General features: G+C 51.0%; 1 long non-coding RNA gene across 1 annotated transcript in view; it reads left to right on the top strand.

The window, feature by feature from the left end:
* The window catches only part of LOC119403032 (uncharacterized), a 37,784-nt gene extending 20,827 nt beyond the window's left edge, over window positions 1-16,957 (top strand). The window contains exon 3 of the long non-coding RNA XR_005186078.1: window positions 16,705-16,957. This is a non-coding gene — a long non-coding RNA (uncharacterized LOC119403032). The remainder of the gene's footprint in view (window positions 1-16,704) is intronic.
* Window positions 16,958-21,642: the final 4,685 nt, after the last annotated feature.

The raw sequence follows: 21,642 nt of genomic DNA, 5'->3' as shown, positions 1-21,642 counted from the left end.
CGTAGGAGAGGAGAGAGAAGGGGAGGGGACGCGCATGCGCTCGAGCTCATCGCGGTGTTGCGCAGGAGAGAATTTCGGCATGTCTAGCCCGCGTTTCAGAGGAAGAGTGGAAAGGGGGAGGGGAGAGGGAAAGTGGAGAGGGGAGGGGAGAGGGAAAGTGGAGAGGGGAAGGGGAGATGGTGAGTGCAGAGGGGAAGGGGAGAGGGTGAGTGGAGAGGAGGTGTGTGGAGAGGATATGCGCATGCGCAGTAAGGGTGGTCACGCCGCACACCACCACCACCACCACCATCACCACCGGATTGAGCTCCGCCTTAAGATACTTCGCATCTAATATCTCCATCCCGACGCGCAGATGGTGCTCTTGAGTATCTATAACAAGATCTGGATCGCAGGATATATTCCTATAGCATGGAAAGAGGCTATCGTAATCGCCGTCTTAAAAGAAGGCAAAGATTCATCTTGTGCAGCAAGCTACCGGCCAATAGCTCTGACAAGTTGGCTTTGTAAGCTATTTGAAAAGATGATAAATTGCCGGTTGTTGTACTTCCTTGAAACTAATAAGCTGCTCGATATGTATCAGTGCGGTTTTAGGGAAGGCCGTTCCACAACGGACCATCTCGTGCGTATTGAGGCCTACATTCGGGATGCCTTTATCCACAAACTGTTTTTCCTCTCCGTGTTTCTTGATACAGAGAAGGCGTATGACACTACCTGGCGATTCGGAATCTTGAAAGACCTCTCCGAAATTGGTATTAGAGGTAACATGCTAAACGTGATAGAAAGTTACCTAAGTGACCATACCTTTCGCGTCAGAGTAGGAAATGTTCTGTCCAAGCCATTTATCCAAGAGACTGGTGTACCGCAGGGCGGTGTGCTAAGCTGTACCCTTTTCATAGTAAAAATGACCTCTCTACGGTCGTTCATTGCGCGAAACATGTTGTATTCAGTCTACGTAGATGATGTTCAGATTGGGTTTAAGTCCTCTAATCTTGCAATATGTGAGCGGCAGGTACAGTTACGCCTCAATAAAGTGCCAGCCTGGGGAAATGAGAATGGGTTCAGATTAAACCCCCAGAAAAGCTCCTTCGTTCTTTCTTCAAGAAAGAGAGGCGCAACTATAGTGTACTAAAATTGTTCTAGTACACTATAGGCCCAACCCCTCAGCCCGATATTCACCTAGGAGGACACCGCATACCTTTGAGCGCAGAACAGAAATTTTTAGGTGTGATCCTAGACTCAAAGTTGACCCTTGTATCTCACATTAAAAACCTGAAAAATAAATGTCTTACAACCATGAACATACTAACAATTCTCTCACACACAGCATGGGGTAGTGATAGAGAATGTCTCATGAAACTTTACAAAAGCCTCATACGCACACGCTTGGACTATGGTTCTGTAATTTATCATTCTGCTGCCCCAAGTGCATTGAAGATGCTAGATCCTGTGCATCATCTGGGCGTCCGGCTGGCTACTGGTGCATTCAGAACAAGTCCAGTGGAGAGCCTTTATATTGTTACGTCCACGAAAGTGGTTTATTGAGACGCGACGCAGCGGTAGCCTCAGCGGCCTTCAGTTCGCCCCGAGGTTGTCGCTATCGCAAGGCACGTCTTCCTCCTCCCCTCGCTCAAGCCCAGACCCACTACACACAGGTGCACATACCCGAACTACGGTTGTAACATCTCTCCGCGCGCAGACGAAGCCCGCCGGGCGAGTCAAACAGTCTCTCTAGGAATGAATGGCTTTAAACGGGCAATATGTGTAAGTTCAGTCTTTGCAGCACGTCGGCCATTGGCGTGGAGGCGAGCAACGCGGTACGTCACTTCGCTTACGCGGTCGAGAACATTGGGTCCAACATAGTGTGCCAGCAGTTTTTCACATAATGCACGTTTTCTCACTGGTGTCCAAAGCCACACAGTCACCAGGTTCATATGTCACGTGTCGGCGTCGGCGGTCGAACCGTAACTGATACGTAACTGATGTTACAACCGTAGTTCGGGTATGTGCACCTGTGTGTAGTGGGTCTGGGCTTTAGTGAGGGGAAGAGGAAGAAGACGTGCCTTGCGATAGCGACAACCTCGGGGCGAACGCAAGGCCGCTGAGGAGACGGCGAAGGGATTCCTCGAGGAGCAGGCGGTGGTGTCGGAGGTCGGAGAGGGGTTTCGCATCATCCCTGGTCTTTGGTTGGCCGAGCTTCCTGTGAAAATGTAGGCACTTGAACCACGAGTTCGGTCAGATGTCGTCGAGCGGTCGTACCGCGGCGGCTGGCGGCGATGGCGGTACCTCGCAATGTGGCCCTCGACGCCGCAGCTGTAGCACACGGGCAGAGGTCGTGCAAAGAAATGCTGTTGAGAACGCTCCGCCGTGAAGGGTCGTCTCACTGAATGCGGAGGCTCAGCAGCCTGGACTGTAGCTGTCTGTCGCTGTGTGCCGCGGCCGGGACGAAAGCGTTGCGCATACCGCTGTCCAAATGCCAATGTGTCTGGACGCGGCCACATTCTTCCTGGTTCAGTGGGGTCCGCAACGCACACTGACGGTGGCAAAGGAGCACATGGTGCTACTGGCGTCGAGTAGTGCGGAGAATAGGTGACGTCGTGTCGCCACAGTTCTTCACGCACAATTTGCCGAATAGTTGAAGCAAGGTATGCGGGCGGGCTCACATCGACGCTGGCGACGGTTGTGACATTTGCCAGTCGCCCAAATTTCGGTGCAATGCGACGTGTCTTCAGCGTCTCAAAGGTACGGCAGTGGCGCAGAACATTCGAGACAGAGGTAAGATCTTCTCTACATATTAGGAAGTTATAAACATCTTCGGCGATACCTTTGAGAAGATGTCCGACCTTGTCTTCCTCCGACATCCGTGGGTTTATTATCTTGCACAGCTTGAGGACTTCCTCTATGTATGTGGTGCAAGTCTCCCCAGGAGTCTGAGCTCTTTGCACAAGTGTCCTCTCAGCGCCTTTATTCTTGGAGTCGGAGTCACCGAAACATTGCTTTATTTCTTCTACAAAGAGCTCCCACGTTGTTAGAGACTGTTCGTGATTCTCGTACCATATCAGAGCGGTTTCCGTCAGAAACAACGCTACATACACGAGCTTGGAGATGGAGTTCCAGTGGTTGTATCGGCTCACCCTGTCATAATGCTTGAGCCACTCGTCCACATCTTCTCCTCTTCCAGCGAAAGGGCGCTGTTCCATGTGGTGACAAATAGCTGCATCTGGTGTTGACCTATGCGTGGTTGCAGCTGGCACTGAGTCTTGTGCCTCGTTCTGGAGCATGGTGAAGGCCGTCGGTGAGAGACAGGCAAGGCGGCGGCTCCGGCGAAGTTCAAACGGTTGTGGCTCCGTGGTACGTCGACGTCGTGTACCCAACACCTCCACCACTCTGTAACGTCCACGAAAGGGGTTTATTGAGACGCGACGCAGCGGTAGCCTCAGCGGCCTTGAGTTCGCCCCGAGGTTGTCGCTATCGCAAGGCACGTCTTCCTCTTCCCCTCGCTCAAGCCCAGACCCACTACACACAGGTGCACATACCCGAACTACGGTTGTAACAATATGGAATCTAATGAATGGTCGCTCCATCTGCAAAAGTCATATTTAAGCTTTACTTATTTCCTTAATGTACACTCGGATCGACAGCACCTCACTTACACAACTATAAATGATATGACCACAGCCACATTGTATAGTAATCGACCTGCAGCGAGACGTCCCTTCTCGCTGCGGGTGAGGAACCTAAGTGATGAAATGGATGTCCCACTTGAGCATGTGTTAATGCGCCCTGCGAGGTCGGTGCCACCGTGGCAGTGGCAGGTATTAGAGTGCGACTTGTCTTTTGTGGAGGTAACCAAGCACGCTCCAGAAATACACATTCAAATGCACTACCTAGAGTTACAGTCAAAATACTCGTGCCCTGCATTTTTGACGGACGCATCAAAATCTAAGGTAGGCGTGTCCTACGCTGCTGTGGGTCCATCGTTCTCTGAATGCGAGAGGCTGCAACCAGAGACGAGTATTTTTACAGCTGAGGCTTACGCACTCCTTTCTGCTGTTAAATACATCCATAGTACAAGGCTCCAAAAGGCGGTTATCTATACAGACTCGTTAAGTCTTGTTAAAGCCCTGAAGTCACTAAAAAGAAATAAAAATCCAGTTGTTATTGAACTGTTTCCAATCCTGTGCAAAGCCTATTTGTCAGAACAACGTGTGATGATATGCTGGGTCCCCGGGCACAGGGGCATTCAAGGCAATGTACTGGCTGACAGTATGGCGACTTCCATAGGAACGAAACCTGTGAATTTCTCTATAGGTCTTCCTATCTTAGATCTGAAAGCATTCGTGCGTAGGAAGGTGAGGGACTATTGGCAGCGATTATGGGATACCAGGATTTCTAACGAGCTCCACCTAATTAAACCACATATAGGAAAATGGCCTCCTGGTAGTAAAGTACGACGCACTGAGGTCACTCTCTATCGAGTAAGAATAGGCCATACATATGGTACGCACGCTTACCTGCTTCATGGAAATGATCTCCCCGTCTGTGGTGAACGTGGTGAGATACTAACGGTCCTCCACGCATTACTGGAATGCCGCAAACTTGACGCACTAACAAAAAAGCATTTTTGCCTGGCATTTAGACAAAGGATACCACTACACCCAGCGCTATTCCTTGGCACAGATCCTTTATTCAGCACAGGTTCTGTTTTAAGTTTTTTAAACGAATGCCAAGCATTGCATTTTATTGCTTCATTTGTACCGTTGTTACAAAGCAGATACGAAGGTCCTGGGCCAGCTGTCTCCAAACGAGTTTTCCTGCTTCTTGGACTCCCCCCCCCCTCATTTCGGAGAACGGATTAGACAACTACACTTGCTGTCTTTTCCCTGAACGGAGCTCTTCGGCGGGAAGCTGGCAGCTACGCGCGGGTCCCCTCCGTGGAACACGTGTTTGCATCGAGTGTGCTTTTGGTTAAAGCTGGTGCCTTTGTTCGTAAAAGGATTATCAGTTCCCCGAGGTGGCATTGTTCCCCCCTTTTTCTTCCGAACTGGTCGGACGTGGAGAGTGAGAGTGCAGTGGTCCCTGGCGTGCCATCCTGGGGGCGGTAACCTATGTGTCGAAGAGACGAACCCTCCAAAGGCATGGATGCTTGTGATTGGACGTTTCCTAGTTATACAGCTTCAAAGGCATGCACGTTTGTGATTGGACATTTGCTGATTAAGGAGTTTAAGTGTATTTAAAGAGCAGCAGAGGGTCTGCTCGGGACGGATCGATCGGACTAGGTGTCGTTCTGACGATCCTGTCCTCTATGATGTAAATAAACGTCTGTTAAGTTTTCCTCAACGCCGGTCTCTCTGCCTCGGCTTCCTGCTGTTCTGGACGTCCCTGGGCCTGCGGTACGACTGTCGCCGCTCAGTTCCACGCTACCCCTTGAGTCCGCGTCGGCCAACGTCGCCGCTCGTAACAACAGTCGACGGCGGTGGAAAGGATCGAAATACCCGCCCGTAACAACTGGATGGCAGCGGTGGGATGGATCCAAATACCCACCCGTAACAACTGGATGGCAGCGACGGGATTCTGCTCACGACAAGTCGCAACAAGCTCGTTCCAGCATCGGGATCGTCTTCGCCGAGATCATGGCTGCAGGGTGTGGTGAGTGCTTGACTTTTCTTCACTGAGATTTTACCAGGCTTTGTCTCGAGTTTTGTATGAAAGGTGGTAATTTTGGGTAACTACTGTACGTTGACCTGTGCATAGGAACGTAGCGTCTTAGTAGTAGTGAAGTTAGCAGCACTTGCAGCAACCATGAATCTGAAGGCACTGAAAAAACCGCTTTTGCTAGAGTTAGCTAAAAGTTTGGGTTTGGATGTTCGAGAACAAATGAGAAAGCCAGAGATTATCGAGGCTATTGAGAACCTTGAGGCAGACGACGACGAGCTCTCAGAGTGTCTAGAGCTGATTGAGGAAGAAAAAAAAGCTAAGGCGCGAAGAAGAAGAAAGAAATGAGAGGCGCGAGGCTGAAGAAAGAAATCAGAGGCGCGAGGCTGAAGAAAGAAATGAAAGGCGCGAAGCGGAAGAAAGAAAGGAGAGGCGCGAGGCTGAAGAAAGAAATGAGAGGCGCGAAGCGGAAGAAAGAAATGAGAGGCGCGAAGCGGAAGAAAGAAATGAGAGGCGTTTGGAAAGGGAGCTTGAGATGAAGCGCATTGAAGTCGAGCTGCTCAAGGCTCAAAGTAATAGTGGAGGTAGCGAAGCGTCTAGCGGAGTAGAACGGAATTCGTTCAGGATGAAAGACCTAATGCAACCCTACCGCTCCGGAGAGGACATAGGTCTGTTTTTGGTAAACTTCGAACGCACGTGCGAGAAGGCGGGTGTTACCAAAACGATGTGGCTGCAGTGCTTGCTTACCTTACTACCGTGTGAGTCTGCCGATGTAATTGCCCGCTTGACAAAAGAGGAAGCAGATGATTACGACCAGGTCAAGTCGAGCCTGCTAAAGAGGTATAGATTGTCAGCGGAAGCATTCAGGCAGAAGTTCCGGAACGCCGTAAAGCAGAAAGACGAGTCGTATGCTGACTTCGCATACAAGTTAATGTCTGATATGAGGGAGTGGCTCAAAGAGGCTAAAGCGTTTGAGGATATAGAGAAAATGATGGAGTGCTTCGGACTCGAGCAGTTTTACCGTCGTTTGCCCCAAGACGTTAGGCTCTGGGTGCAAGACAGGGAGGACGTAACCACTGTCTCGAAGGCCGCGGAGCTTGCGTAAGAGTTCGTCTCGCGCCGTGCGCTTGATAGAAAGGAGATTCCCCAGCGGGAGGGCCAGAATAGAAAGGCGGCTGAGTGGAAAGGACAATCCATCCAAGATAATCGAGAGCGCAACGCTGAACCCGTAGAGAAGGGGGAGGCAGTAAAAGAAGCAGATCTGGCTCAGGAAAAGCACCAAAAGAGGGCTTTCGAAAAGAGGCGACCGCTTGTGTGCTACAATTGCCACAAGCCGGGTCATATGGCGGCGTACTGCGAGAATCCAAAGGTTGCTTGCCTGTCAGTTGACAGCGGGAAGGAAAGCACGCAACTTTTGGAGCCATATATTCGAGAACTCAGAGTAAATGGAAAGGAGTGTCGTGTGCTGCGAGACTCGGCAGCAACAATGGACGTGGTGCATTCCTCGTATGTAGAACCGGGGCAGTTCGCAGGAGAACGCGCTTGGTTTAAGCAAGCAGCGGAAGAGCGAAACGTATGCCTTCCAATTGCCGAGGTTTGCATCAAGGGCCCCTTTGGCGTATTGCATACAAAGGCTGCTGTGTCTGACTATCTGCCGGCACAGTATTCCTATCTGTTTTCAAACAGATCAGATTTGTTGCTGCGGCAGAAGAACCTGACGTTCGGGAAGAAGGTTGTGCGCGCGCTCACTCGCTGGAAACCACGAGGGAGACGCAAAGGTTGTTTAGGCGACTGTAAGCTTTTCGGGGAATGGTGACGTTGGACATCTGAAAAGGTTTTTTTCTTTTGGGGTAGTTGTTTTTTTGTATGAAATAGTTTTCCTTTGTGGTCTCGTCGTCTTTTGATGATTTAATAGCTAGTTTTAGAGCTATGTTTTTTTTATCGTTATGCGTGTGATGTTATCTATCGAAAGAATAGGGAAATGCATCAGAGCGAGTTGAGTACGTAAAAGGAGAATGCCCTCCATGAGTTTTACGAAAGCTAAGTTTGAGAATATTTTGTAAGGTTTCACTTGCGTGTCATGCGAGGACACAAGGAAGCATTACGTCAGGGTGTCCCACGAATTGAACAGTGGCAACGCTCAGGGCTTTACTCGTTGTTCCCTGGGAACTTGATGGCATCGGGTACTCTGGCTTGTGTATTTAGGTTCATTTTTTTGTGACAGGTTTACAATTGCCTTTTTTTGTTGTTGTTGTGGTCGTGCTTCATCACGACATGTGTTTGTGGATTTGAGCAGCCTACTTCAGGTTGGGTTGTTGGAATTGCTGCTGCTATTAAAATTGAAAGCAGGACATTTCGTTTGAAGTAAAAGCCTGGTAGGTCTCAGGGAGAGAGTACGGGCGCTTGCCTGCTTGGCGGTTGTGGTTCTCGCGGGGTTGACACAGGTGCTGTCTTTCGAGAAGGAATGTTGGCCAGCAGAGCAAGAAGCTTTTCTTCGAACTTGGACGACGCTACCAGATGTTCGAGATCACCGGAGGTGGCAGAGGAATGCAGCAGAGCAGCATCGGGGTGTGCACGGCTTCGGCACACCAGCATTGTCTTCATCGACCTCTCCCCACAAAGGTGGTTGACCTTTGTACGTCGAGGTCTCGGCCTGCCGCCGGGGAAGCTGTTACAAAGCAGATACGTAGGTCCTGGGCCAGCTGTCTCCAAACGAGTTTTCCTGCTTCTTGGACGCCCCCCCCCCCTCATTTCGGAGAACGGATTAGACACCTACACTTGCTGCCTTTTCCCTGAACGGAGCTCTTCGGCGGGAAGCTGGCAGCTACGCGCGGGTCCCCTCCGTGGAACACGTGTTTGCATCGAGTGTGCTTTTGGTTAAAGCTGGTGCCTTTGTTCGTAAAAGGATTATCAGTTCCCCGAGGTGGCATTGTTCCCCCCCCCCTTTTTCTTCCGAACTGGTCGGACGTGGAGAGTGAGAGTGCAGTGTTCCCTGGCGTGCCATCCTGGGGGCGGTAACCTATGTGTCGAAGAGACCGACCCTCCAAAGACATGCATGCTTGTGATTGGACGTTTGCTAGTTATACAGCTTCAAAGGCATGCACGTTTGTGATTGGACATTTGCCGATTAAGGAGTTTCCCTAACTTGGGAATGAAGTGTACTTAAGGAGCAGCAGAGGGTCTGCTCGGGACGGATCGATCGGACTAGGTGTCGTTCTGACGATCCTGTCCTCTATGATGTAAATAAACGTCTGTTAAGTTTTCCTCAACGCCGGTCTCTCTGCCTCGGCTTCCTGCTGTTCTGGACGTCCCTGGGCCTGCGGTACGACTGTCGCCGCTCAGCTCCACGCTACCCCCTGAGTCCGCGTCGGCAAACGTCGCCGCTAGTAACAACAGTCGACAGCGGTGGAAAGGATCGAAATACCCACCCGTAACACCGTAGAGCAGCCTCTCAGGAGAGGCTGCTGCTGCGACAGTTTTAAGAGGCACGTGTCTCCACGCCCTTTTGGTTAAGGGCCTTGTTGAGGCATTAGTGCCGCGTTTACAGAACACCAGTGAAACTTCTAATCTCTTGCGATATACTTTTAATCTACTTTAATCTCTCACCTCTACCAACTGTAGCCCATAGCCCACCGCACTGCATTCACCATGCCTCGATTGGTTGTATATATTGTGAGCACAATATTCATAACATGCTTCCTTCATTCTCTTCACCTGTATGTAATCATCATCACTGTGAGCGTCATCTTCGTTCTGAGCGTTGGTCAGGCGGCTCCGCTGAATAAAAGGCGTCGAGACCACGACTGTGCTGCGGTCTTTCAGAGTGGTGGAGGCTGCTTTCGATCCCCAAGTCCTCTACGGCGTCGAGTGCCCCTGGAGCTTCGTTCGGGTCGCCGCTTGTTCCGCCTATCCGCTGTCATGGCCCAAGACACGCTGCCCGGTCCATCCGGCATCCCCGCCCAGCCACCCGCCCCCGCATATACCGTCACCGCCCGGCAGCGGGACCCACCTATCTTCTCCGGTCTCCCACGCGACGATGTCGAAGTATGGCTGAAGGAGTACGACATGACAAGTGTGTATAACAACTGGGACAATCCTCAAAAACTTCGCCACGTCGCATTCTATCTGTCCGACGTAGCGAAAACGTGGTTTTTTAACCACGAGGACATCTTCGATGATTGGGCTACCTTCGCTCAACAAATCCGGAGAATTTTTGGGACACCCAACATTCATTCTGATGTCTCGAAGAGAAAGCTCGACGGCCGCGTCCAACACCCAGGGGAGACGTACACTTCGTACATAGAAGACGTCCTTGCCCTTTGCCGCCGCGTGGACTCGGCTATGACGGAGGCTGATCGTGTTCGACACATCCTCAAAGGGATAGGCCACGTCGCGTTCAACGCTCTGGCCGTCAAAAACCCCAACACCGTCGATGATGTCATCACGACTTGCCAGCATCTTGACGAACTACAAGCCATCCGTTTGCACCCAGACGCCTGTGGCAGCCGACCTTCTTCGGATGCGGATTTGCGTACGCTGATTCGCACTCTGATTCGCGAAGAGCTTCAAGCGCAAGGACTGTCCTGTCCGCCCGCCCCTCAGCCTCACTCCTCGGCTACTAGTCTGCGCGACATCATCAAAGAGGAGCTGTCCTCCATGGCTTGCGCTATCACGCCTGACACTCCGACGCCACCAACTCCGCCCGCGACGTATGCGCAAATCGCGGCCATGCAACCTGCCTTGGTTCAGCGCGTGCATCCTGTGCCTGCTCAGACCAACTGTCGCAAGCGCCAGCAGGACGAACGCCGCGGCTACGATGTTTACGAAAGGGATTCGACGTCCTCTCCTAACCAGTACGAGCGCCGCGCTCCAACACGTTCCTTCTCCCCGTCCTCTCCTCCCGATGCACCTCGAACCTACCGTCCAGGACGCCGCCGCTCCCCTTCTCCTCTGCGCCGCTCAACATCGCCGCTACAGCCCGTCACCCATGCCTCTGAATACCGCACGGAAAACTAAGTGGTGCAGTTTTTGGAGGGAAAGCTGCATCGCTCGGACAAACACCAAAACCTCCAGAGGGGCCGGCCAATTTGTTATTAGTGTATGCTGAAGGGGTGCCTATTCAAGCATTGGTGGACACGGGAGCTGCTATTTCTGTTATTCATGCGGATTTGTGTCGTCGTCTACGTAAGGTTACTACACCTTATACTGGCACTTCCTTACGTAGCGCAAATGACTTTACGATACGGCCGTCAGCACAGTGCACCGTTCGTGTTTTTATTGATGGGATCCGGCACCATATTCAATTCGCCGTATTGACTTCCTGTGCTTATATGCTAATTTTGGGATGGGACTTTCTTTCTGGTGCTTCCGCCTTCATCTCTTGTCGACAACGCCTCGTACACATGCGAGAGACTGATGATACCGACGAGGAATCTTGGTCACGCCACCGTTTACGAACCGTCCAAGATTCCGTGGTGCCACCTGACCACGAACAAGTTCTCACGGTTGCTTCAGATATCATTGACCACGGTGATGTTCTAGTCGCTCCATCAGCCCGTTGTCTCTCCCAGGGAATTGCACTAGCGTCGAGTCTTCTTCGCTTCACCAACGGCACCGCCTGTCTCGCTGTACTCAACGTCACAAATGAACCGATTCTGCTTCCTAAAGGCTATGTTGTCGTTTGCGGCGTGGACACGCAACCTCTCTCTGTGGTGGCTACGAATACTGATGCGGCGCAACCACGCTCACTTACAGATACTAGTCCTGATACAGCTCTCGCCAATGCAATCAGCACGGATCTAACTCCGCCACAGCAGATGAACTACTAGCGCTGTTGTCGAAGCATAAATCTTCCTTCGACATACATTCCCCTATTCTAGGACAGACTTCGGTGACAGCTCATCGCATACACACTGATGGAACTTCAATTGTCCGCCGCCGACAATACCGTGTATCTACTAGCGAACGCGAGATCATCGACAAGCACGTTACCGATATGCTCAAGCAAAATATCATCCGCCCCTCCGCAAGCCCTTGGTCCTCACCTGTCGTTCTCGTGCGCAAGAAAGACGGCTCGGTGCGATTCTGCGTTGATTACCGTGCCTTGAACAAAATAACCAGAAAAGACGTATATCCCTTGCCTCGCATTGATGATGCCTTAGATTCGTTGCAAGGAGCAGAATATTTTTCAAGCCTTGACCTGCGCTCCGGTTACTGGCAAATTCCCATGCACGAGGTTGATAAGGAGAAAACTGCCTTTGCCACACCTGACGGGCTTTACGAATTTAACGTCATGCCTTTTGGGCTCTGCAATGCGCCAGCAACCTTTGAACGAATGATGGACACTGTACTGCGGAGCCTTAAGTGGAAGACATGCTTATGTTACCCTGACGACGTGGTCATATTTTCTTCAACATTCGAACAACACTTGCAGCGCTTAGACGAAGTTCTGACGTGTTTTGCAGCTGCTGGTCTCCAGCTGAATACCAAAAAGTGCCACTTTGCAAGCAAAACCATTAAAGTACTAGGACATCTCGTCAGCAAAGACGGAATTCGGCCTGACCCCGATAAGATTGCCGCCGTTCTTCGCTTCCCCACGCCTCAGCGTTCCAAAGAGCTCCGCAGCTTTCTTGGCCTCGCCTCTTACTTCCGGCGCTTCATACGCGACTTCGCCACCATTGCCGCGCCGCTTCACCAACTCCTTTCCTCGGGAACTTCATACGTATGGTCGGACGAGTGCCAAAGGGCTTTTGACACGTTGAAACGTGCCCTCACGTCTGAGCCAGTGCTTTGTCATTTCGATGACACCGCGCCCACTCTCCTCCATACTGATGCCAGCGGTCATGGTGTCGGCGCTGTTCTTTTGCAACGACACGAGAGTTCGGGAGAACGTGTGATCGCATACGCAAGTCGGACCCTGACATCTGCCGAGAAAAACTACACGATCACTGAGCAGGAGTGTCTCGCCGTTGTCTGGGCCATTCAGAAATTTCGACCTTATCACTACGGCCGCCACTTTACCGTTGTGACAGACCACCACGCTCTGTGCTGGCTGTCGACGTTAAAGAATTTGTCTGGATGCCTCGGTCGCTGGATACTTCGTCTTCAAGAATATGAATTTGACGTCACGTACAAATCCGGCAAGAAACATAACGATGCAGATGCCCTCAGCCGTTGTCCCTTACCTCCATCGTCCGACATAACCGGCCTGTCGCCATCCGTGAGCGATCCCGTCAACGAGTCTTCGGCAGTTCTTTCACTCGCCGCTCTCAATGTGCTTCCTTCGTTCCGCAACGAGACGTTTGCGTCTCACCAACGCAGCGACGCTTACTGCCACTCCATCATGCAACGCCTTCACGGCTCTTCGCGTCCTCCTAACGCTCGCGCCCGTCGCCAGTTGCAGAACTTCAAGATTGAGAACTCAATCCTATACCGCTATATCTTCCACCCCGAAGGACAGCGTTGAGTTCCCGTCGCTCCTCGCTCACTCAGAGCACAGATATTGTCAGCATTTCACGACGACCCCAAGGCTGGTCATCTCGGCTTTCACAAGACCTATGAACGCATCCGCAGTCGCTTTGCTTGGCCTGGACTCTCCACCTGCGTAGCGCGATACGTTGCTTCATGCTCGCTCTGCCAGCGCCGCAAACGACCCACTTCATCTCCCGCGGGACCCCTACAACCTCTTCCATGTCCTGACGCTCCATTCGAGGTCATTGGGATTGATCTCTACGGACCACTGCCAGTAACAGCAAGCGGTAAGCGATGGATTGTCACTGCAGTAGACCACTTGACAAGGTACGCCGAAACAGCTGCACTCCCTTCCGGATCAGCGGAGGACATTGCCACCTTCTTCTTGGAAGCTATATTTTTGCGACATGGCGCGCCGCGTGTGCTTTTGAGTGACCGCGGCAAGGCCTTTCTGTCGAAACTACTCGAGGACGTTCTCCACGCATGTAACACCATCCATAAGACGACTTCCAGCTACCATCCCCAGACTAATGGCCTCACAGAGCGCTTTCATCGAACTGTCTCCGATATGATCTCCATGTATATCAACGCCGACCACACAAACTGGGACACCATCTTGCCATTCGTGACCTTCGCGTACAATACCGCTACGCAGCGCACCACGGGCTGCTCACCCTTCTTTCTTGTCTACGGCCGTCAACCGACATCTCCACTAGACGTCTCTTTTTTTGATGTCCCCGTGGGGTCGTCGGCGTCGTCGAGCGAGCACTTAATCTCTCGCCTTGCCGCTTCTCGCCACCACGCCCGCTTCAATACCGAGGCGAGTCAACAGGATCGGAAGGCTCGCTACGATGACTTTCACCGCGTCGTTCACTTCAGTCCCGGAGATGAAGTATTTCTGTCGACCCCTACGCAAGTTCCTGGCCTACGTGATAAGTTTCAGCCACGTTTTATCGGCCCCTATGCTATCGTCAAGCAAACTTCTCCCGTGAACTATCGGGTAACTCCCGTTGTCATGCCTACCGACAGTCGTTGCCGCGGCACAGAGGTTGTCCACGTTTCCCGCTTAAAACCATTCCTACGACGTACACAACCGTCATAAACAGCGGCCAGGTTGGCCGCTTCCGCGCGAGAGGGAAATTAGTGTGAGCACAATATTCATAACATGCTTCCTTCATTCTCTTCACCTGTATGTAATCATCGTCACTGTGAGCGTCATCTTCGTTCTGAGCGTTGGTCAGGCGGCTCCGCTGAATAAAAGGCGTCGAGACCACGACTGTGCTGCGGTATTTCAATATGTCTTTTAGGCCGTTTTACAGCCTTGATATCACACACACGTCGTAAATCATGGCCCATCTACATCCCAGCATAAATTGACATGGCGCTCTTTGGCCTGATTTGGCCCTTGCGCCACAAAACACCAATACATTATCATCATCACCATTGGTTTCGTAATCCCCTGCACTAAAATGCAGCGAGCGCACGAGCAGATTTTAGAGCGCAGCTCTTAGGCGCCCGTTCCAGTGTTGAGCGGCGTCGGCGTAACCGATATAGAGAACGAGCACGAACGAGAGCGGGCGCGGAGCGGAGTGGAGGAAGAAAGCGCGACGAGAAGGGAACGACAGTGGCGAGACGACAGGCTCCGCGGCGGCCACCCGCGGTCGCATACGCTGGCACAGTAGTGCGCGCCGTCGTGCGGTCCCCGATGACGTAATCACTAGGGTATGCGGCGAGGGCGTCCAATGGTACCATATATGGAAATAAAGCGCTGCATGAACGGAGGTCTCTCTGCGGCGGCTGTTGTAGAATGCGCCCACGCGCTGCCTTCTGCGGTCTCCCGGTAAGTGAGGCAGTCGCGGTGCACTCCGTCTGTGGCGCTTCATGTGAAATGGGCCGCACGAAATTTTCTGCGCCAGTCACTCTACTCACGGCGTTCTTTTCTCAATGTACACCGTGTACATATATACAAAATAGTCTCAGCAAGTTCTTTCTGAATAATGAGCGACGCTACTGACGGATGTGCTTGAAAAAGAAGCGAAATGGATTAGCGCCGACCAAATGAAAGGTTTTATAAACACTAAAAAGACGTTTCGGCTACCATACGGTAGCCTTGTTCACAGCCCTGTGAACTGTGAACAAGGCTACCGTATGGTAGCCGAGACGTCTTTTCAGTGTTTATAAGCCTTTCATTTGGTCGGCGTTATTTCATTTCGTTTCTTCTTCACGCTCCCTGCCGACCAGACGATGCTTCGTGAAACCATCGATTTCTGGGGGAAGTGCTTCGTCTGCCGCTGCTGCTAAACGTGCTGCCCGAGCAGAGGCTCAACGCTGCCGACGCCAGAATCCAGGGGTGCGCGTCGCCAAAGCAGAAGCATTTGCCTCAACTTATGGCAAAAGCAAAACACGTAAACAGCTGCGCTCACAATTCACATTAGGCAGTATCGCAATTGTGGGTCATTTTTTATTTATTGTTGCTCAAACCATTGTCGCAGAGGTGCAGTACTAAGACACTTCGATCGTAGGACTTCCTTCCGTGGCGCCCAACGGAAAGTTGTTTATTTTGTTGCCGCAGCTGCCGTTGATCGATTAGGTGATTCAGTGGCGTACGCAATTGGGGCATCCGGATACATTACATGGACGCGGCATGTTCTCTAAATTTCACTCGGAGCGAGTTTTCGCGAGTCAGCAAAGCCCGCGCTGCAGTATGTGATAATAAAACTATTCCTGAGGCACGACTATGCCAGCAGAGCAGAGCCCGGAGAAAACTAAACCTTTCGACCACCCCCCGACCCCACGCATCGTAACGTCAAGAAGTTCATTCCATTATGAATCGAACAGAAATTTTCAAGTAGCATTTGATATCGTCTTCCGATACCGTGCAGCGATCTTTTTTATTAGGGACAGTTTGAGTAGTCATGATTAGATCAGCTTTATTATATGAGACATATGAGCTTTATTAGCGATAAGAAAGGTAAGTGCTGTAGCGCAGATAAAGTAATGCATAGGCTGCCAATTGTTGGGAAGGGCAGTCAGTCGCTGAGGATGTGCTCATGAAATTTCCTGACAGAATAGTCAACTGGCTCACGCGATGCTATTGGATATCTGTGGTAAGCAGGTTTTTCGTGTACATAGTCGATATGACATGTGCTCTTATGAATGAAGCTAAGCGTTAGATTTAGAATGAACACTGGAAGCAATCATTTGGAATATTTGGAAGCCGATTTAATCGTCCCCTTTCTTTTTGTGCTAGCCTCGCTTAGCAATGTCGCACCTTAGTGTCGTTCATGTAACTTTCCGGAGGACGGTTACTGAGCTGGTTGGTGATTCATTTTCTTGTGCCGCACAGCTCACGACAAAAAGTAAACCCCGGGAAATAAGAACGTTTGCTTTCTGTCAGCGCTGTGTTTGTTTTCGTTTCATCGTATAATTCAGTTTGCGGTGCTCTCCACAGGAACATGTAATTGTCCTTTTTTTTACTCTGTTAGAATAAACATTCTTTACACCAATGAACACATTCGAAAATTGTCCGGCAATCGTAGATGCCATGCGATTAATCTATCCGCCTGTCTTTTGCATATACAGGCACCAACCATGGGTCCATCAGTGAAGAGCTCCGCGCTGCTTCTGCTATCAGCACTCATACTTCTGGCAAGCCTGTGGTGCCGGGTGGAAGGTCAGATGCTCATGCCTGGCATGGGGTTCATGCCAGGAATGATGGGTGGTATGATGCCTCCCTTCATGGGCGGACCCATGGCAAGGCTGCGCATGATGAGGCTCATGGGTTGAAGCCCTCCTTTCAATGGAGCTGCTCATGCACCGTACCGGGAATGAATAAAGCGACACAATTGTAATCCTTTCTTCCTGTGCTGCTTCTCTTATGTTGTTGACGATGCAGATCAATTATTATTTAATGTATATGCTTGACTCTCTTGCATGAGCGGCCAAAAATGTTTTTACTGCTGAATTCTTACGCATAACAGAGTTCGATCGGCATAACGGGGCCTTTTGATAGCGTCCCTTGTTGGCTTCGTGTTGCCTCGGAAAGGTTCTTACCAGATGCAATTAAACGTGGGTCATTCCACGCCAACTGTCCCAGCCGGGGCGCTCGACAAAAACTAAGTTCTCTAAAAAAGATCTGAAAAAATTACACACATATAGACATTACCAATACAGTATTTTTCCAAAATATTTTGAGCGGAAAAGATATTTCGGGCACGTGAGCGCCATTTTAACTTCACGAAATGTTGGTACGAAAAAAAATCGCTGTAAATCGACCGTTCAAGACATCCTTTCAACACTTGCTTTTCGCGTTTTTCGAGCATCTTGGTTTCATTATAGGGCAATTCCTTATAGGAGGTTTAAATTTTTTACTCCTTAGCGTGTTTTCGGGAATTTTTTACAACAGACAATTATAGATCAAATGCAGCAATTAATTTTATAAAACTCTCTATAAAATCTACTATCTGCCAAATTTTTTGTTTTGCCTGTGTACGACCCATAGGCTCTAAAATAAAATCCCGAACTTGGCAAGACACTACATTGGCCTATGTTGAGACGTCTGTAGCACCCTAATGTGGTCCAAGAACAAATAAGCGGAAAAGCGCATACGATTGAGAATCATAAAGACTTGGTCCAGAGAGTGTTTAATCAAAGTAGTTTTTGTTTTAGTTGAGAAAAAAGTACTCGGAGTTGAGTCCCACCATTGCATTGTTTTGCTGTGGGGACAATACAAACTAAGTGGATTTGCTGCATAAAAAAAGAGGTAGTGTATCCTTAGCATATGATTTTCACTTTCTTTTGTTAGTGCTTTATGTTGTTTATTACATATCAAGGTGATAATAAACAGAGGTAGCAATATAAAAATGTTATTGGCTTAGGTGTCACCATTCCCCCAATATTGAATCGCGTTACATATTGCATGGGGCTCTCAGAATCAACGGGCGTCAAAATAAGTTATGTCTCAACGTTCATGTAAACCGGAGAAAGGAGGCTTGAGCGTGGACGTTTGCAGCGGATCCACACGAAGTTCATCTACGTACACCGCAAGGGACGGCGCATGATGTGACGACGCGCGCGTATTCACGCTTTCCGTACGTCGTCCGCGACCCTATACGGACGGAATATGCCAAGCTATTTTTGACATCCTAATTTGGGTGGTTGCGGGCAGCACATTTTTGGTTTGGTAACATGCAGTTTTACAGCTGTTATGAGATCGAAATAACAAATTTATTGCGATCTCATAACACCGCCCTTGATCCGACGTCATTTTTAGTATACTTACCTTTCCGCTTATGTATGCACGTGTATACAGTGTATATATTGTTACGAGGCATTGTGGATGAGCACGCCGTTGGAGACGAAGAGACGAGGAAGAAGCGGAAATGCCGCGCGAGATGCTGGCAGCCATTCGGTGGCACAGTTGCTTGTAAATATTGTAAATATACTTGCTGCTGTCTCTCTCGTGTATTCGTCATCCCCGTGACAATTTGGTGGAGCTGCGGGGTAGAAGAACCGCTGTACAACGGAGCTCCGCAGTGGTCGTCGACTCGGAATTTCCAGGATGGAAGACGAGACCGATGCTATGACTACTCCTGCATCGGCCACGACAACGCATGCACCGGCCCCGGCAACGCCTGCACCGGCCACAACGCCGCCAACGTACGTGTTGACGCATCCGAAAAACCCTGGGACGTTCTGCGGTACGGATGAAGTCGACGTCGAAGATTGGATTGCTGACTATGAGCGTACCAGGTCTCTCAATCGTTATGACCCGACTCTCATGCTGGCCAACGTGCTCTTCTACCTAAAAGGCACGGCAAAGGTGTGGTACGAGAACCATGAGGAGGAGATCGGAAGTTGGGACACATTTAAGCGAAAACTGTGCGACTTGTTTGGAAAGCCCATGGGTCGAAAGGCAGCCGCAAAGAAAGAGCTATCCACCCGTGCTGAGACGTCCACTGAACCATACATATCGTACATTCAGGACGTGCTGGCTCTTTGTCGTAAAGTCGACAGCGACATGTCGGAGTCGGACAAGGCTGGCCACGTGCTGAAGGGTATCGCGGACGACGCGTTCAATCTATTACTGTGCCGGAATTGTGCGACCGTCGACGAAATTATTGAGGAATGCCGGCGTTTTGAACAGGCCAAAAGCCGACGTATTGCAAAGCCATTTTCTCGGCTGCCAAACACAGCTGCGACGTCTTCATGCGAAGATGGACTGACCTCTCATCTGCAGTCGTCACCGGCATCCGATATTACACGAATCATCCGTCGGGAAATCGAAGCAATTGCACCTGCTCTTCCCAACAACGGTCACGTTGATTCGCACCTGCCCTCAGTTGCCCTCGTCCAGTCAATTGTGCGGGAGGAACTCGGCAATTTGGGCTTCGCTGTCTGCGCCGTTGCTCAGTCCCGGACATCTGACGTTCGCCCATGGTCGCCGCCTCGCCCCAGGTCGCCGCCCCAGGAACAACGGTTTTCTCCACGGTCTCGTAATCCGGCTGAATGGCGAACTGCAGATGATCGGCCGATCTGCTTCAACTGCCGCCGTATAGGTCACGTCGCACGACATTGCAACAACCGTTGATCTTCGCCTTTAAGAACCCGGTATGCCACTGCTAGCCCCGCCGACAGCTACCGCCGTTCCCAGCCTCCTGAGCCGTACCCCGATAACTACCGCCGTTCCCAGCCTTTCGAGCCATAGAACGCCGATGCCACTGCTACGCCGCACAGCCGCTCGCCGTCGCCCCGAGGTCACCAGTCTCGTTTGCCGCCAGCGCGTCGCCCGTCGTCTCCGTCTCCTCTACGACGACGTCCGACCTCGCCGCTCAATGTTCGACAGGGAAACTAAGAGATGCAGCTCTTAGAGGTGATGCTGCATCTTCTAATTCCACCTCAAATCCTCTTCTTGTACTGCCGACACGACGAAATTTGATCGACGTTGACGTTGACGGCCTGACTGTTTCCGCACTTGTTGATACTGGGGCACATATTTCCGTGATGAGTGCTCGACTTCGTCGCCGCCTGAAGAAAGTGCTTACTCCGGCTGCTCCTGGTATGATTCGTGTCGCCGACGGAAGAAGTCCTGCTGCTATAGGAATGTGCACAGCACGCATCACGATCGCCGATCACCACACATCTGTTTTGTTTGCTGTTCTTGAGCAGTGCCCAAATGACGTCATTCTCGGATTGGATTTCTTGTCTACTCACGCCGCCCTCATTGACTGTGCAACCGGCGTTCTTCAACTTGAACTGCCTCGGCTTGCTGATGGCGCAGCTTCACCGCCAAACCACTTGTGCTCTGTGGATTATGTTCGGCTGTCACCGCAGGCCGCCACGTGTGTGGCCTTGACGACATCACCACCTCTTCCCGACGGCGGCTACATAGTGTCCCCATTAGTTGGCGTGCTGTTGGCCCGGAATGTTGCTGTGCCGCATACCCTCGTGAATGTTGTCGACAACTACGTACAGCTCCCTCTCCTCAACTTCAGTAACTCGACCCAAGTTCTTCCGCAAGGCATTTCGTTGGCCAACATATCAGCACTTGATGCGTGTAACATCGTGGCATTAGACGCAGGACAGTGCTCGTCCGGTGTTGCAGCCAGCTCAGCAAGCGCACCCCCCGACGAAATCGCAAAAATGATTGCGCCTGATCTTCTACCGCGTCAAGCTGCGCAACTTCGCCATGTTTTAACGACCTATAAGGATATCTTCGATTTCGATGAGCGCCCTTTAGGTCAAACGTCATTCGTACGGCATCAAATACATACCGGCGATGCTAGTCCTGTCAGACGGCGGCCATATCGTGTATCCCATTCCGAACGCCAGGTCATACAACGAGAAGTCGATAAGATGCTCTCAAAAGGCGTCATTGAGGCCTCCTCAAGTCCATGGGCGTCACCTGTCGTCTTGGTCAAAAAGAAGGATGGCAGGAGATTTTGCGTCGACTATCGTGCCTTGAACAAGATAACCCGCAAAGACGTATACCCGCTGCCACGAATCGACGACGCGCTTGACTGTCTTCATGGTGCGAGATACTTCTCATCCATAGACCTGCGCTCGGGTTGCTGGCAGATTTCTGTCGACGACTTAGACCGAGAAAAAACTGCCTTCGTCACACCGGACGGCCTCTACCAGTTCAAGGTTATGCCTTTTGGGCTGTGCAACGCCCCGGCGACGTTCGAACGCATGATGGACTCTCTCCTCCGTGGCTATAAATGGTCCATCTGTCTCTGCTGCCTCGACCATGTCATTGTCTTTTCCCCAACGTTTGAGAGTCATCTAACTCGTTTGTCGGCCATTCTTGCTGTTTTTCGTCGAGCGGGACTCCAGCTGAACTCCAAAAAGTGCAATTTCGGCCGGCAACAAATCACTGTGCTTGGTCATCTTGTAAGTGCTACTAGTGTACAACCTGACCCTGACAAGATTAGCGCCGTCAAGCACTTCCCTCTGCCTTCTTCTACTAAAGATGTTCGGAGCTTTGTTGGCTTATGCTCATACTTCCGACGCTTTATACGC

The sequence above is a fragment of the Rhipicephalus sanguineus genome, chromosome 8 (assembly GCF_013339695.2).
Source record: "Rhipicephalus sanguineus isolate Rsan-2018 chromosome 8, BIME_Rsan_1.4, whole genome shotgun sequence".
Lineage (NCBI taxonomy): Eukaryota > Metazoa > Arthropoda > Arachnida > Ixodida > Ixodidae > Rhipicephalus > Rhipicephalus sanguineus.
Note: the sequence above shows the minus strand (reverse complement) of the source record. Positions and strands in the feature narration are given on the sequence as shown.